Source organism: Sorex fumeus, unplaced genomic scaffold, assembly GCF_029834395.1.
Source record: "Sorex fumeus unplaced genomic scaffold, SorFum_2.1 ptg000030l, whole genome shotgun sequence".
In the NCBI taxonomy this organism is placed as follows: Eukaryota; Metazoa; Chordata; class Mammalia; order Eulipotyphla; family Soricidae; genus Sorex; species Sorex fumeus.
The window spans coordinates 15,337,997-15,344,977 of NW_026606087.1; the positions used below are offsets into that span (position 1 = coordinate 15,337,997).

General features: G+C 33.2%; 1 pseudogene; it reads left to right on the plus strand.

The window, feature by feature from the left end:
- Positions 1–2,589: 2,589 nt before the first annotated feature.
- On the plus strand, positions 2,590–3,548 carry LOC130025343 (olfactory receptor 51F1-like; annotated as a pseudogene).
- The last annotated feature ends 3,433 nt before the right edge of the window (positions 3,549–6,981 follow it).

Consider the following 6,981-nt stretch of genomic DNA (forward strand, 5'->3'; position numbering starts at 1 on the left):
TTAATAATCTCTCCTACAAGGCAATGGATTTGTATCCTAGTATGATATAGAGACTGGACTGAAGTATTTATTTTCTATTCATGATACTAAAATTACCCTGGCAAATATTGATTTGTTTTTCTACCTGCAGCAGGTCAATAACCAAGAACAATTACATGGATCCATCTATACCCCATTAACTAGAACACTGTCTAACAAGCTTTTCATTTATACAGAGGGTTTGATTTAGGTTGGTTTACATTTTAGGACTCTATGAGCATTTATTACTTCATTTTGTAGCTAAAATCCTTCTGAGACTATATTGTACTGTCATGTATTTTTAGGCAGAGAGAAGGGAATTCAGACTTTTATATCTGCCCCCAAGGAGATGAATAGTTACTAATTACCCCCACAGCTCAACCTTTTTTACTATTAATTCTGTGACTTCAAATCATAATCTGTTCTCTCTTTGCTGCTGAGTACAGAAAAGCCTCCTCTTTCCACGTGATGCTGGTAAGAAGATAGGAAAAGATCCTCCATGGGTTGGTGTTGCACTATTATTGTCACTTTTTCGTATTCTGGGTGTGAAATGAGATTCCATTAGGACCTAGACTGTTCTAGGGATTCAATATCACACACATATCTAAGCCCTTTTAATTTGCAGATATACATATTAAAATGATAATCATCAGTATCTTGGAACCTCAAGTAATGGAAAAGATAAAGAAAGCACACTGACAATCATAAAAGAAACAGTAAGTAAAATGCCAATATTTTTATTACGAAGAAAGAATTGTTTGTATTACTTTTTTAGAAGCTTTATTGAAATTATAGGACTGGGGCCAGAGCAATAGTACAGTCCATAAGACACGTGCCTTTGCATGTCCTGGGTTCTATCCTCGGCATACTCTAAGGATTACCTGTACTGCTAGGAGTCACACTGAACATCAATGTGTGTGGCCCAAGATTCAAAAATAAATAAATAAATAAATAAAACAGAAATAAAAATATTGTCAAATATTTTATTTTAAATTTTTAAATTTTTTCTTGTGTTCTTTGCAACAATATATATTTATTACTTTAAATTATTATAAATTCAACCTAGAAAAATAATACAGAAGTTAAGATTTAGTAGGCCTCATTCTCCATACTACATATGGTCTCCCTAATATCTTCAGTAGTGATCTTTGAGCACAAAGCCAGGAATAAGCTCTGACTATAGCCAAAGTTAGCCCTAATAAAATAATATTTTAAATTCCTGATCACTTACAGTATTTTTATTGTATGCAAAACATACTGAAAATCTTTTTTTTTACTCTCAAACAAGATTCATCACTTCATGCTCTTTACAGGAAATAATTTGTCCCTTAAAAATCTCAGATTCAGTACTCAGCCATTAGTTTAAAAATGAGAGAATTTTAACATAAACTGAAATAGGATGAAGCTTGAGGACATTGAAAAGTTAAAAAGGTACAAATATTTCTTCTCAACTGTATCTTTCACCAAGGTTTATAAATATATACACGTTAAGTCTTTTCAATCTTGCTAAAATTCTGTTCATCTTAACATTTCCTTATTGTTTAATAGGGGTTACTCTCAGTTGAGCTGAGCCAGGAATAGGCTGTTGATATTCAGAAGTCCACAGGGCCACACCAGGGGAGTGTGAGGGGATGTGTACCACTTGAGGAACCTCCCCAGTCCTTTAAGGTCTTCTTTAGACTTGGTCTATTCCCCTCTTTCTTTATAAGCAACTTTCAAAAGAATCAAAATGTACATAATGAGGCTACTTTTATTGTTAAATTCCTTTCTCAAGCCGTTGCAGCCATTTCTCAGCTTTCATTGTTGGACTTAACCTGTTATTTTATGAGAACTATATATTCAAAAAGTATTAATATTTTTAAGTTTTAAACAGACAAGCTGGACTATCAAATATTTCCACATCATTGTCTTGATACATCCATACCTCGTCCAATACTCTGTTGCTTTTGGTGTTTCCTATAATAATTTCTACTTTCTACTTTTAAGATAAGAATTTGAAAAAATTATAATCTTTTCAAGAAAATTCAATAAAGGTATTCTTTCACTTAATTACTCTTTATATAACTATATTACTTTATTCACCCCTAATATAAAACGGTACTTAAGTAATACTGTCAGAAATGAATATAACTTCGGATTTTTGCTAGATTTACAAAAAGAATGAGTCTGAGTATCACAGACTAAAAATATATTTCAGTATGTATTTCATATTTATATGCAATGTCAAAATATAAATTCCCTTTTAGACTCTCAAAAAAAAAATTCTGATCTATCAGTGTCACAAGGTGTAGTCCAAACACAATAACAATAAAATATTCTGATCTAATATAAAAACAAATGCTAAGATATAGGAAGTTACATGGAGCTCTATTTCAAAATTCAAGAATAAAAGTAAAATGATAAATATTTGCTAAATATCATAATTACAAATTAGAAGGTTAGACTTTGAGTGTTTGTTTAATGACACGGTATTCATCATGAACTTAAGTATTTTGCCTAGCAATGCAAAATGTGATGCTTAATAACGATATCTATCATTTTTATAGAAATAAATTGAGCATTGCGAGAACTATGCTACAAATTCAAGACACATGGAGAGCCTAGGTAACAAGACATCCACATTTCCAACGTTCTTGCTGACTGGCATTCCTGGCTTACAGTCTGCCCAAGCCTGGATCTCCATTCCCTTCTGTTGTCTTTATGCTTTTGCTATCTTGGGGAACAGCATGATCCTCTTTGTCATCATTACCCAGCAGAGCCTCCATGAGCCCATGTACTATTTCCTCTCCATGCTGTCAGCCACAGACCTGGGTTTGACAGTATCTACAATGTCAACAACTTTAGCTATTCTCTGGTTTGATGCAAGAAAAATCAGTCTCGATTCCTGCCTCAGTCAATTGTTTTTCCTTCATGGATTTACCTTCATGGAGTCTGGCGTGCTGGTGGCTATGGCTTTCGACCGCTATGTGGCTATCTGTAACCCTCTGAGATACACTACAATTCTCACCAATTCCAGAATCATCCAGCTGGTTCTAATAATGACTATACGTGCTGTGCTAATAATGGTGATAGCACTCGTGCTACTTAAGCGTCTTTCCTTCTGTAAAGAAAATATTCTTTCCCACTCCTACTGCTATCATCCAGATGTGCTTAAATTGTCATGTTCAGATACTAGGCCTAATAGCATGTTTGGGTTAATTGCACTTGCTCTGACAACAGGGATAGATACACCAAGTATTGTTGTCTCTTATATCTCCATCATTCGCTCTGTTCTCAGTATTGCCTCCCCTGAAGAGCGGCACAAGACATTTAGCACCTGTGTTTCCCACATCGGAGCAGTTGCTATTTTCTACATTCCCTTTGTAAGCCTGTCCTTAGTACATCGCTATGGTCACTCAGCTCCCAAAGTGCTTCATTCAATGATGTCCAATATGTATCTGATTTTACCTCCTGTACTTAACCCTATTATCTATAGTGTAAAAACAAAACAGATTCGCAAAGCTATACTCAGCCTTCTTACAAATAAATAAAGTTGTCACATGCTAAGTAAACAACTTAATAAATAAATAACTGACATTAGTGTTTTTCTATGTAGAATAGAAATCCTGATAACTGATTGCCTGTTAGTAAATTTTTGAAAACTAGAAATGTTCATGAAATTCTATAGTAGGGAATTTGATGCAAGAAGATCCTGAATTCTTCTGCTGGTTTTTGGAATCCATTGAAATTCATGAAACATTCTAAAAGAAAATATACTCAGGAATTGCAATAAAATTTTGATGTTTTGACAAATGCCATGAGAACTTACTATGCTCTTTAATAGCCAGCTATCTTTGATAAGAAGTCATCATGATCAGTCTATGAGGAGTTGTATACACAATTTTTTCGTTTGATTCATCGACAATACTCAGTAACTACTACATAGACTAAAGATCAAACACAATTTAATACAATGGTAAGAATGTCATAAGAAAGCAAAGATGGAAAATTGATGGAAATGAAATCACATCAGTGTTTTCTATTGAATAAGTGGTAATATAAGGAAGACTTCAAGTATCTCTGAAACATTGAGGGAGCGTTGTAATGGAGCCAACTCAGACAAACTGGAACGATGTTATAGTGCACATCTATGCAGCCTATGTATAAAGTGCTAGATGTCAGTTTGAAGCCAGCATTTAAACTATTGGCATTTACAAAGTGACAAATAAGTGTTTTTCCAGAATTATGTTTATTAGCACAATAACGAATAGGGTCTACTTTATGTTTGATCTTGTATGAAACTGTAAATATTAAATGATCCAAAAAACATGTTCTTCTATATTGAAAAATTTTCGAATGCCATGTGAGAAATCATCAAATGGGACAAATCAATTAGATAATGAGCTGGATTCTGTGATAGCTAATAATGTAAACCATTATGGTTTATTGTGCTACCTTTGAATTATAAATATTTCCAAATCTAAATGGAGGGAAAGCATATTATTAAACCAATTTCTGGGAAAATGTAATTTTTACATCACTTTTTTAGTTTTATTGGGCAATAATAACTCTGCCCCAGGTTTTAAATCAAGGAAACTTACTGTTTTCTCATCTGAGTGATTCTTACACATATGAATTAGAGCAAAAAATTTCACCATTTGCTTAAATCTTTCTTTTTTGCTTGAATGTCATTTTATTAAAGAATTATATTTTATATTTTATATTGGTGTCAAAATTTGATAACATTTCCCATACTTTTATGGGATTCTTACTATTATCATATTGCAAGTACTTAAGTACTGTGTGGAATTACAGAAAAAATTAGTTTGATAAATATTAAAGCTGAGGGACATTTACTTTAAGAAATTCAGAACACGGCAGCATAACAAAGTGTACTCCAACCTGAAAATGTGATGGAAATGACTTTATATATAGTTCTGTTTAAATTTATGTTTTTGTTCCTACTTTTGTTGTCTTATTAGCAATTAAAATTGTATTATTCAAAGTTCTCCATGTGATCTTTTTATTTTATTTTGCATATACATTGTGAAATGATTAAGACAGTCAATATTTTAATATATATTTGACGTCCCATTTACATTTTTTTCTTCCATCTCTTCTCCCATATTCCTCTCTCTCCCCTCTCTCTCCTCTCTCTCTCTCTATGTCTGTCTGTCTATCTATCTTTCTTTCTGTCTATCTCTCTCTCTCTCTCTCTTTCTGCTCCATTATCCCTTGGATAAAATATTTAAGGTCTATTCATTTGGCAAATATCTAATTTTGTATTAACTGTACTCATCATGCCATTCATGAGTTCACCAAAATTTAATTCTTCTTATAATTGAAAGCTTTACCATTTGACAAACTTCTCTACTTTTAAAACCTTTTTTTAAGTCACATTCTTTCCTTTGTCATTTTTGATGTCTAAAAATGGAATTCAAGTTGTGGAGTTCAAATATATGGTTGCCACAGCAACAGATGTTGTACATTTGCTAGTGCTTAATATTGCTTATTAGAATATCTGACTCCTTAATTCCTTTGTCCAATATGAGAAAAATTTTCATAAAGGATGTGTTTGATTAAGTTTAAAATAAACTACCCTTGATAAGCTTGGTTTACATATTGTGTTGTGTGGGGGATTTACAAATATACTTGGAATTAATTTCAGAAAGAGGATTATTTCTGACAACTACCCAACACCAATCTAATTTTCATTCTATTCAATAATGCTATTAGAGTATTATATTGATATATAGCAAATGGAAAAAGGTACAATAATGGTTATGATTCTGAGAAAAGAATGAATGACTAAACATGAAAAATTTTAAGTTTATTAGAAAAACTGATCAAGGTAAAACTTTCAATAACTACAAAAATTATTAAGTATGATTCAGAAATTTTCATAAAATTACAGTTAACACATATAAAATCCACTATATATTTCTATACACCAGCAGAGGCTGTTTCAAATAACTAAAATAGTAATTAAAAGTAATCAATTTGAAAACCCCAGTTTTGGCATATAAATAAAAAACTTGTGTATATAATTCCAATCCACTGTATTGTACAAGAATTTAAGCTCTACAACTGTTTTTCTACAAATTGTCTTTTGCTGTCAAAAAAGACACAGCACCCAAAGGAGAGAAAGAACAAAAGGGAGTGCCCTGCCACAGAGGCAGGGTGGGATGGGGGATGGGGGTGGGAGGGATACTGGGATTAGTGGTGGTGGAGAATGGGCACTGGTGGAGGGATGGGTACTCGATCATTTATAACTGAAACCCAAGCACAAAATTTGTGAATCTGCAACTGTACCTCATGGCGTTTCACTAATAAAAATTTTTTTAAAAAATCACTAAAAAATTTTTTCACAAAATGCAATCTAGACTCACTCCTAGTAGGACTCAGGAAATCCTTTGGGATTTCAGGAATCAGATCCAGGTAGATTGCATGCAAGACAAGTATCCTACCTACTATACTCTTGTTCCAGTCGTAATAGTCAATATCATTTAAATACACACTATTTCCCCCTCCCTTCATTTTGCTGTAATGGTCATACTCATGGCTTGTGAGAGTGGGAGTCTTTGTAATGATACTTGAAAATGCTTAGCTAAACACTGGGTAAAGTGTGTCTCAAAACAATGATGAAATTAGCATCTCTCACTAGTGAGGTTGGCATATATTGCAGACAATAAAAACAATCAATAGACGTGGGCAACCTCATTCACAGCTGGTGAGAATGTTGACTGGTCCAAGGTTTTTGGAAAACAATATGAAACACTTTTGTGAGAAGTGCTTTTGAAGCTCTTTATGAACCACTTCTCAAAAGGAATTGAGCTTCCATATGACTCAGCAATTTCACTTCTTGACATCTATCCTCGGGTCTGTTCAGAAAAGCTCTGCTAAGAAAAGACATTTGCACTCCTATGTCCATTGCAGCACTATTCACAATGGTCAAAACTCTGAAAGCAACCAGTGACCCAGAAC